The sequence below is a fragment of the Pristis pectinata genome, chromosome 2 (genome assembly GCF_009764475.1).
Source record: "Pristis pectinata isolate sPriPec2 chromosome 2, sPriPec2.1.pri, whole genome shotgun sequence".
Lineage (NCBI taxonomy): Eukaryota > Metazoa > Chordata > Chondrichthyes > Rhinopristiformes > Pristidae > Pristis > Pristis pectinata.
In genome coordinates this window covers 35,427,194-35,438,801 of record NC_067406.1, presented here as the reverse complement: position 1 = coordinate 35,438,801, position 11,608 = coordinate 35,427,194, and positions in this window count along the sequence as shown.

Here is an 11,608-nt window from a genome sequence, read left to right as displayed (position 1 = left end):
CCAAGCCCATGAAAGGTGCCATATAAATACAAGTATATATCTTCTCACTTCATCAGAAGGAGCCTTTACATTAAGTTATGAAGATTTTTTTAAATTACGCTAACAATAATTTTATGTAACTAACCCACTATTATAAAACCCAGACAAGTAAATCGATTTGTGTAAGAATGCTGATTCTTTGTTCTACCAAGGCACTGGATAGCTGCATGAGTCATATTAAATCTCTCTCAGCCTTTGGTTTATCTCTGGGACGTGGGTTTAGTGCTGAGGTTAATAGCTTTAATTCCCCTCACTTGCAATCCATTCTTCTTGTCTCTTAAAATAAAGATGACATTAGATACCAGGATCATGATAACTGCCAGGATATGATTTTGTATCTATGGTCACCGACCAACTGCAGCAGTTAAATAGCATTCTATTTTTGAAGGACATCTTCTGACCAGGCATATTGCAGCTTTCCAGATTCAACACTGAATTAAACATGCATTTCCAGCACTTTTGTTTCTGGTTTCCAGCATTCTTTCCATAGTTCTTTGGTAATTCCAGATAATTATTTTGCATTTACATGTCCTCTATTACCTTGAGTCTGTTATCACCTTGCACCATCATCCCTTTTGTCAATTAATCTCTCCCATCCTTTTGTTTCCTGCCACCTCAGTTCCCCTTTCTCTGCATTTTCAAATTTACTGATATCTTAACTCTTCCCAGTTCTGATGAAAGGTCACTGACACAAAATATTAACTCTGTTTTCTCTTGCCATTGACCTGCTGAGCATTTCCAGCACTTTCTGTTTGTACTTATGAAGAGGAGGCAGTGCATGGCGGAGGGCTGTGTGAATTAGCCAGCAGGAAATACAGTCCATGATAAAAGGTTCTTTGGTGTTACATTTTCCTAAAGGGGAATTGAGAAAAGGTATCTATCTGGGCAAACAATTCACTGATGACAATATGAAACACAGCATGAGTTGCTACTGCCTCACAACTCCAGGGACCTGTGATTAATCCTGATTCTGGATGTTGTCTGTGCAGACTCTGTATGTTCTCTCTGTGATGGTGTGGGTTTCCTCGTGGTGCTCTGGTTTTCTCCAATCTTTTAGAGGTTAATTATCTAAGAATTAAAAGGGATATGATGGTTATGTGTGAGAGATAATACTTTGAAGGGAAATAAGGAGAGAAGGAATGGGACTAAAGTATTGTTCCCCTGGGAGTTGGCATGCACTCAATGAGCTAAATGTCTTCCTTCTGTGTCATTATACATACAAGAACTTGGGAAAAAAATTCCTGCTGTTGCTGGAAATGGCTTAACAGCATAAAAAATCATGACAGTGCTACTTTGACACATATCAAAATTACAATGAAATTGTAATTGTAGTCCAAGAAGCCAGTCGAATCAAGTCTTTCAAACGTATATGCCATAAACAACTGTTTCTACATATTTACCATATATTTTGGTTATTGATTCCAGAAGTAATTGATTCTCTTTGAAAAGAAACATGTTCTGTTACCTAAACCAATAAAATTGTAGTTAGACCAGCTCCATGGAAATTCTAAGCCTATATTTATATTTTACACTGATACTTCTTAATTTTTTGATCTTCATCCAAACTCTCCATATTAATTAGCTGTGGTTTAAGGCTGGGCCATATTCAATCATACAACTCAACTTTCAGTTTGCTTATTCTGATCCTGCTTCTCCAGAACCTGCAGCTGGAGAAAGATGCACCAACATGATGGCCATAAGTCTTATATGTTCTGAAGTGACACAATCACTTGAAATATGGGCTGCATCTTGAGAACTTCCTGAGTAAATTCTGTTTTGGAAATAAAGCAAGTCAAATGAAAAAAAAACTAACAACAGAGTTACATACCAAAAGTGAAAACTGAATGAGTCTGCTTGTAGGCAGAATGAACAATTCATGGGGCCATGACATGCTTTTTCTGAAGACCTTGATGAATCAGGGTTACACATGCTTCTGGTTTATACTGTAAATAGCACTGTGCAGCTTGCACTAATATAAAGTGTCTGATTCACAGCGGTGTTATGGACACTGAGCATGTTTCATATTTCTCAGCAGCACTTTTCCATAAACACAGTAGGACATTTCATTATATTTAAATAGAACAGTTGAGTTGAATGTATTTTCCCTTTAAAACAATAAGGTACCTAAATACATCATGTGAAATCTCTTTTCACTCCCAGTCACTTCTCTCTCCATCTTCAAAGATATCCCACAGTCTTATCTTTCTGACTTTGCCTTCAATGCTTCTCACATTATTCCTGGTTGTTGTCAATCAATTTATTTTATAAAGTACCTTGGGAAAGTCTGTTGCATGAGACACTTCTCTTAAATATCTTGTATTTTGATACAATGCCTTGAAAAAGCTATTGATCAGGCAATTTTATAAACAGATGGCATTAAATTTCAAATGTGAGTGAGCAAAATGGATTCCCCTTGTCAAAGCTACAGATCTCTAAATTGCAAAAGATCTGAAGGCAAGATTTTCTTTTTAATGATTGATCCTTTGTACCATTGACAGCCATTATGTGACTGGTCCATAAAGGATAACACTGCAATTTTACATGAGGTTCTTTTGTCAGACATTCTTGATTAAATGCAGGATGAATCAATCAAGCAATTATTGTTACATTTATAACTGCACTTTGGGAAGGCATAAGATCCTTTTTTAAATTGAATTGTTCCGAAATTTAAGGCATAAAGACATTATTAATAATGCATAGATTAACTGATTAGGCAAATAGATGCAATTGAATAAATCTAAACTAGGGCAGAAATTAGCAGCGACATAGAATGCCTCTTTGATTCCCTAGAGCTGCTAAATGATGCTGAGAATTAATATAAGGTTGTCTTTCCAAATCAAAGCATCAAGACGAAAGAAATTACTTTGGACATTTGTGACTGACTGATGACCTTGGTTAATTTGGCACAGTCGCTACATTAATTGATGATGCTGACGTAAGTGCTACAGTCACCTTGAATGTTCTAAACTGCATTAAACCAGCTTATCAAATGCTTACATAATTCTTTAGACAGAATTTGATCGTTAAGGCAAATAATAAAAGCTGCTTCAAGCCATCCATTCCTCCATTTCCACTGCTCCCCTGACCTACTACCCACTCCCTATTATCATTATCCTGCCCATGGCTATTCACCCCTCCAGTGTCATACTCCACCTAATTGCCACCTACACCCCAAAGCCATTGATCCATCCATTGTCACTGCTCCTCCCGTTGTCAGCCAGCCCCAGTTTGCCATGACTCCCCACAACTAACATCTTCCCAGCAGAGTACCAACACCCACCAATCACTCTGCTCCCCCACTACTATCTATCCTGTGATCACCAGTCATCCCAGATCACCAGCCATTTACCACTGCTTTCCCCTTCTACCTTTCTCTTGCCACGACCACAAACTCCATTGTTATCACCAATCCCCAGATGCCACCAGTCTCTCCCACTCTTCACAACTCCATCTACTCCTTTTTGCCACAAAACCCTGATCAACCCAATTTATACCCAAAGTACAATCAGCACTCAGGTCCACACATAACCCTGATCACCACTGACTGCCCAATCTCCATGACTGCCACAATATCATTCATGATCGATTGCCCCTCCAACAGAACTGTCACACAACACAAGCTCTCTTTACACTTCAGACCACCATATGCTTCTCTTGGTCACGCAGCCCAGTCACCACCCAACTCCTTGTGACCTCTTTTCTGTCACCACAAAAGCACTTTGAACTGGAATAATTCACTGATCACCACCCTTTCCCCTATTTCCACCCAACCACTGACTGCCACTGCGTGCTCAAATCTCCCAATATCACTACCACTTCCCTTGATTACCACTAGTCCTCATTATCACCACTGCATTCCCTTACCACCATTGCTTGTCCGCACATCCAATCCTTGGCACACTGTTGAGAAGAAGAGAATGGAAGAAACTTGGACATCATATCGGGACGGTTCCAGTGTTACTTATGATTGCATCAGGAACATTCAGCAGCAGTCTGAGGATACAGATAAGAAAGGAGAAGTGCTTGGTTTTTTTTACCTTACCTTCACGGCATAGATGAGTAATATTTTTTAAGAGAATTATGACATTCAAACATCAGTGGAAGATATCAGCACAGGGTCAATGGAAGAAAATTCAACTTTATTGACTTAGATCCTTGGCAGCAGAAAAATAACATGCTGACTCAGGGAAATGCCAACTCCTTCTGCCCCAGTACTGAAGATAGACTGCAAACAGTTTACTAACATGACCAGGGTTGACAAGGTAGTACCCTGCCCTCTGATTCCTTTTATTCATAGCCTACCTTGAGCGGTAGTTTCACTCTTTCAAATCAGAAATTCCATCACGAACTTCCATTCTGCTAAAGGCGTCACTAAATGGGAGTCTGTGCTCATGGCTCCCCTACAAACCACTGGAAAATTACTGACACAGGGATGTGTTGATGAGTGAGGGAGCTGTGGAGATCCATAATGTAGTGTTGGAGGAGCCTCAGCCCTTGCATTTGTCCAGTGGATATAGGATTCTTTCAGTCTCTGTTGGCAAGAGCAGAGAATAGAGGGAACCTGAGCAAACTTACTCACTGTGGTTTAGGGGTCTATTCAATCTGGCGGCATACAAAGAAATGTTGGAGTGATAAGGGACTGCAATAATGATTGTTCTCCACAGCTATGAGTTTGAGTCCTGAACCATTGTCAGGGTAAAGGAGATCTCTTTGGGGTCAGAACAGAACTTGGAATGGGAAGGCATAGCTGTGGGAACCAATCCTGGCTGTGGGAACCAATGACATACATAGCACTAAAACAAAGGTTCTGTTGAAGGAACATCACCACTAGGGTCCAAATTTTTAAAAAAACAGAACCATAAAGGTAAAAATGTATGGATTATTATCTGGACCATGTGCCATTGGGTCATTATGATAAAAGAGTTAAATACATGCTCAAAGATTAGTGTGGAAAAAATGGATATCAATTCATGGGTCTTTGGAGCAATTTGGGGAAAAAGGAGCCTTTGAGAAGGGCTTCACCTGAATCTGAATGAGACTGGTATCCCATCAAATCAAGAACCTATGATTACAGTTGGGGCTTTGAACTAAATAATGAAGTGCAGAAATCTAGTGAAGAAATTTGGAAGGTTAAAGAAAGAGAGTAAGACCATAGTCCCTCTTTGGTTAAAAAATATAAAAGCATGGTAGTTTGTAAACAAGATTGGATGTTTGATGTTCAGAGGAACTTGGCTATGCTTGTACACAAATCACTGGATGTCACTGCACAGGAACAACATGTAATTGGAAGGGCAATTGGCATGTAGGCTTTTATTGCAAGAGGATTTGAGTTCAAAAGTAAAGGCACATTGTTAGAATTATGTAATGGCCTGCTAAATCACACCTGGAAATTGTGTTTAGGTCTAGTCCTCAGTCCAAAAGAAGGATACATATGAGATAGAGGGAGTACAACTATGGATCACCAGATTGATTCTTGGATCAATGTCTTGTCTGATGAAGAGAGATACATATACTTTCCTGGGTTTAGAGGAATGAGAGATGATCTCATTGAAACATATAAAATTCTAACAGGGCTTGACAGGATAGATACCGGGATGGCATTTTCCCTGGCTGAAACGCCTACAATAAGAGTCACAGTCTCAAAATAAGTGTCAGTATTCAGAACTGAGATGAGAAGAAATTTCCCCAAGCAGAGGGTTGCAAATATTTTGAATTGTCTCCTCAAAAGGGTTGTGAAAGCTCAGTCTCTGAGTATATTCCAGAAAAAGAGTGATAGATTTTTGGATATTAAGGGAATCAAAGAATATGGGGTTAATTCAGGATGGTAGCACAGAGGTTAAAAATAAACAGCCATGATCTTATTGAATGCTGGAACAAGTGTAGGCTACTCCTGTTTCTGTTTCAGCCCAAACACCCTCCTCATTTGCTTCACTTCATATATGCCACATTTGTTCAGACTTTTTGTAGAAGAGACAGCCAAAGGCAGCCTGCCCAAAGGGGCCTTTCCATCTTTAAAGCTCTGACCTGTTTTGAGCATGAGGTTGTTAAACATTGTTCATCTGTCACTACATAACAATGACGATGGGAAAAAAAGAGTGTGAGAACTGAAAACATCTTCCCTACTCAACTGTTTCACCCTGCCCAATTTCCTCTGCTTTAACCCTGCAAACCCAAGATCTGGGACATATGATTCCTCCTGTTTAGGCTTGATTGGAGTATCTGCCGCCCAGGGGAAATTATGTAGTGATTATGGTTATGTGGCATAAGATCGTTCAAAATGCTCAAGGAACCAAACATTGCTTTTAGATGTGTGGGTGCTGAAGGAAAGGCTACATACCGATTTAGAGTTGCGAGACACAAGAAAATGCCTGAAAGACTCGTGAAAAAGTAGACTATTTCAGAAACATCATATCTAGAAGGAGATTTTGAGCTGAGTCCTTGAGGATGACTCCCAAGTCACAGCAAAGCAACATTGCAGGAATTTTGTCTTCCTAGCAGGTCTAATGGTAACAGGAGCAGCATTAGCTGTAGCACCCAGCACATGTCCCAGGCCTTCCAGGTTCAGGAAATTTCTACTTGAGTGACCACTCCACTGAAGAGACAGCTAAAGTACACAATAATACCTCCTGAAGGCAACCCCTCAAGGGTTCTGTGGGCTCTGGGGTTGCTGATGAGGCCAAGCTGGGACCCACAGACTCTGCCACAATTAGGTCAGGAGTTGCTTAATGCAGTGAATTCAGAAGGTGACGCATTCGTTCCACCATTTACATTGGATTTCTGTGTGCTCCCAAAGCATAGCTTTGAGCTTCTCATTTACATATATTTCCACATTGTACAGCCAAGGGACAAATATTCATGCAAATTGATGAGGATGTTAAGCTTCTTCTGGGACACTTTGAATACATTCTCAAATCTTCTCCTCTGTCTACCTGGTAATTTCTTGCTGTGACAAAGCTCAATTTGATGCAGCCGACCAAGAAATCCAGGAACTAATTAACTGCACATCAAGGTGTTCCTGAATTAGAAGTTCCACGAATCCTGGAAGGAAAACAAGCAGCTCTAAAGGCATTTGAACTCTGAGGTCCAACAGAAAACTCATAAACTAAAGAATACATTTGAGTGAAAAGAACATAGGAGGTCAAGCAACTCACTGATAGCTATGACATGAAACCTTCAGAGAAATGTAGGTGAAATTATCAAGCATAGTAAGATAGTGAGTATCTGGTGGAAGGAACACGTTGAAGAATTTCTGACCTAAGTAACTGTGCCATCTGGACCAGATAGCTTACTGTGGAATATGGTTAAAGGAACTCATCAAGGTCATTGCTGGGAAATTGGTATTGGTATTAGTTTATTATGATGGCACAGTTACTTAGGTCAGCCGTATCCCCTTCCTTTTCACATAATTGAGTGGATGTTCTGAGGCTCAAAAGCAATGTGGATACCATTGATTATGTCTTTGACCTTGTTGGAGCAAGCTATCTTATAAAATTGTAAAGGTCTATCCCTCTGCTGCCTAAATGGAATTCCAGTTGGGCTACCCTTCTGTTATAGATGTCAATGGCCTAATAACTTTATGTCAGCATTGCATAGCTGAAGTTGCAGCTTCCTTGAAATGTTCCTGTGTTGCAGAATGAGAAGTTTTGCCGATGTGTCTCACGTGAATTCCCACAATGCAAAAATTCCAAATAAAACCCCACAGAACAAGTGTAGAAAAGAATTTTCTATCTTATAATTTCAGTCTGTCCTAACAATGTAGGTTTCTATGGATATATTCATGGATTTCAGAATGAAGAACTGCGTAGAGTTTGATAAATTAATGATTGCTAATGCGCAAAGGGATCTTGGTTCATGAAGTGCAGAAAGTTAACATACAGATAATCGAGCAATTAGGAAGGCAAATTATGTGTTCTTTATTGCAAGAAGGTTAGAGTACAAAAGGAAGGAAGTCTTGCTGAGATTGTAGAGGCCACTGGTTACGCACTCAGTAAGGACAGGCAGCAACACCTACCCTATGGTTATCTGGCAAGATTATTCTCAACACTTGTGCCCCACAAGGCTGTATCCTCTGCCCCCTACTCTACTCCCTCTACACTCATGACTGCGTGGTCAGATTCTGCTCTAACTCCATCAACATGTTTGCAGATGATACCACCATAGTGGGCTGTATCGCAAAAAATGATGAGTACAGAAAAGAGATAGAGAACTTAGTGACATGGTGTCATGACGACAACCTTTCCCTCATTGTCAGCTAAACAAAAGATCTGGTCATTGACTTCAGGAAGGGAGGCAGTGCACATGCACCTGCCTACATCAACGGTGCTGAGGTTGAGAGGGTGGGGAGCTTCAAGGTCCTAGGAGTGAACATCACCAATAGACTGTCCTGGTGCAACCACGTAGACACCACGGCCAAGAAAGCTCACCAGCGTCTCTGCTTCCTCAGGAGGCTAAAGAAATTTGGCATATCCCCCTTGACACTCACCAACTTTAATCAAGGCATTATAGAACACGCCCTATCTGGATGCAACACTGCTTTGCCTGGGACTGCAAGAAACTGCAGAGAGTTATGAACACAGCTCAGCACATCACAAAAACCAGCCTCTCCTCCATGGACTCTGTCCATACTTCTCACTGCCTCGGTAAAGCAGCCAGCATAATCAAAGACCCCACCCACTCAGGGCATTCTCTCTTCTCCCTTCTCCCATCAGGCAGAAGATACAAAAGTCTGAGAGCATGTAACACCAGGCTCAAGGACAGCTTCTATCCCGCTGTTATAAGACTATTGAATGGTTCCCTAGTACAATAAAATGGACTCTTGACCGCACAATTTACCTCATTATGACCTTGCATCTTATTGTCTGCTTGCACTGCACTTTCTCTGTAGCTGTGACACTTTGCTCTGCATTCTGTATTGTTTTACATTGTACTACTTCAATGCACTGTGTAATGAATTGATCTGCATGAATGGTATGCAAGACAAGTTTTTCACTGTACCGTGGTACAAGTGATAATAATAAACAAATTCCAATTATCCTCAACGCTGGTGCCCCACAGGGCTGCATTCTCAAGCCTCTACTTTACTCCCTGTACACTCACGACTGTGTGGCCAGATTCTGCTCTAACTCCATCTACAAGTTTGCAGATGACACCACTATAGTGGGCCGTATCTCAAATAATGATGAGTCAGAGTACAGGAATGAGATAGTGATCCTAGTGGCATAGTGTCATAACAACAACCTTTCCCTCAATGTCAGCAAAACAAAAGAATCATTGAGACACAAGAGACTCTTCAGATGCTGGAAATCTGGAGCAACACACACACAAAATGTTGGAGGAACTCAACAGGTCAGGCAGCATCTGTGGAGGGAAATGAACAGTCGACATTTCAGGTTAAGACCCTGATGAAGGGTCTCAGCCCAAAATGTCAATTGCTCATTTCCCTCCATAGATTCTGCCTGACCTGCTGAGTTCCTCCAGCATTTTGTGTGAGCCTGTCATTGACTTTAGGAAGAGAGGCAGTGTGCATGCTCTTGTTTACATCAATAGTGCTGAGGTGGAGAGAGTTGAAAGCTTCAAGTTCCTAGGAGTGAACATCACCAACAGCCTGTCCTGGTCCAACCACGTAGACACCATGGCAAAGAAAGTGCACCAGTGCCTCTACTTACTCAGGCGGCTAAAGAAATTTGACATGTCCCGTTGGACCTTCACCAATTTTTATAGACACACCATAGAAAGCATCCTGCCCAGATGCATCACAACTTGGTATGGCAACTGCTCTGCCCGAGACCGCAAAAAAATGCAGAGAGTTGTGGACACAGCTCAGCACATCACAGAAACCAGCCTCCTCTCCATGGACTCTGTCTACACTTCTCGCTGCGTCAGTAAAGCAGCCAGCGTAATCAAAGATCCCACCCATCCCAGACATTTTCTCTTTTCCCCCATCCCTTCAGCCTGAAAATACAAAAGCCTGAAAGCACATACCGCCAGGCTCAAGGACAGCTTTTATCCCATTGTTAAATAACTATTGAATGGTTCCCTAGTACAATAAAATGGCCTCTTGACCTCACAATCTACCTCGTTATGGCCTTGTAATTTATTGCTTCCCTGCACTGCACTTTCTCTATAACTGTAACACTTTATTCTGCATTCTGTTATTGTTTTCCCTTGTACTAACACAATGCACTGATGTGTTGGAATGATCTGTATGGATGGCATGCTAAACAAAGCTTTTCACTGTACCTCGGTACATGTGACAATAATAAACCAATTTAACCAATCTATCAAATTTATGTGACTTTAAGAGTACTCTTTGCAGTTTGGGTTACACACTTAAGGAAGTATACACTAGTCTTTGAGTTAGGAAGCAAAAATTCACTGTAGGGTTGTCCTATGAAAAGCAATTAAGACAGATTGGTTGATACTGGAGGTTAGAAAAAGAGGAGGTGATGTTCTCTCTCCCAAGAGGGGATATTGAAATATACAATTCTGAAAGGGATTGACAAGATAGATGTTGTGAGGTTGTTTCCTCTGGTTGGACTCCAGAACCATGGAGAATGTTCTCAGGATAAAAGGCCAGCACTTAGAACGGTGAAGAAGGGATGTGGAATGTTGTAAATATTTCTACCTCTCTACTCTAGATGGTATTGGATATTTAGTTGCTTAGTATGATTAATAGGTTTTTTAACATGGAATGGGATGATACGGAATTGAATGGGTAGCTGTGCTGAGGCACAGGATCAGCTATACTGCTGAAGTAAATGTGATACCCACTTGTGCACTTATTACATCCATTGCATCAATTTACCTTAAATGTCTATGGAATTCTATGTAGTGTTAATGAAGCAACTCATCACAGTTCATATGCTGCCACCTTCAGGACAATATAACATATTGTTACCTTCTTTGACTTTGGCTCAAGACAATGTTTAAGAATTCCTGATTAACTAATGAAAATCAATGAGACTTAGGTTGGAAGAGTCTGGAATTTTGGAGAGATAGCCAGAGCAATCAGTGCCTAAACTCAAGATAATTAGCCTGTGGAGACGCAAGAAATTCTGCAGATGCTGGAATCTGGAGCAATACACAAAAAGTGCTGGAGGAACTCAGCAGGTCAGGCAGCATCTATGGAGGGAAATAAACAGTCAACGTTTTGGGCCGAGACTCTTCATCAGGACTGGAAAGGAAGAGGGGCAGAAGCCAGAATAAGAAGGTGGGGGGAAGGGGAGGAGAACACGCAGGCAAGGGATAGGTGAGTTCAGATGATAGGCAAGTCCAGGTGAGAGGGGGAAGGTAGGTGGGTTGGGGGGGGGGGAGATGTAATAAGCTGAGAGGTGATAGGTAGAAGAGGCAAAGGGCTGAAGAAGAAGGAATCCGGTAGGAGAGGGCAGTGGACCATGGAATAAAGGATGGAGGAGGGGAGGAGAGGAGATGGGCAGGTCATCAAGGCGGGTGAAGGGAGCCACAGGAATAAGGAAAGACAAAGGAGCAGGGAGGAAGAAAAAGAAGGGGTGGGGTTACCAGAAGTTAGAGAAATCGATGTTACGGCCATCAGGTTGGACACTCCCGAGGT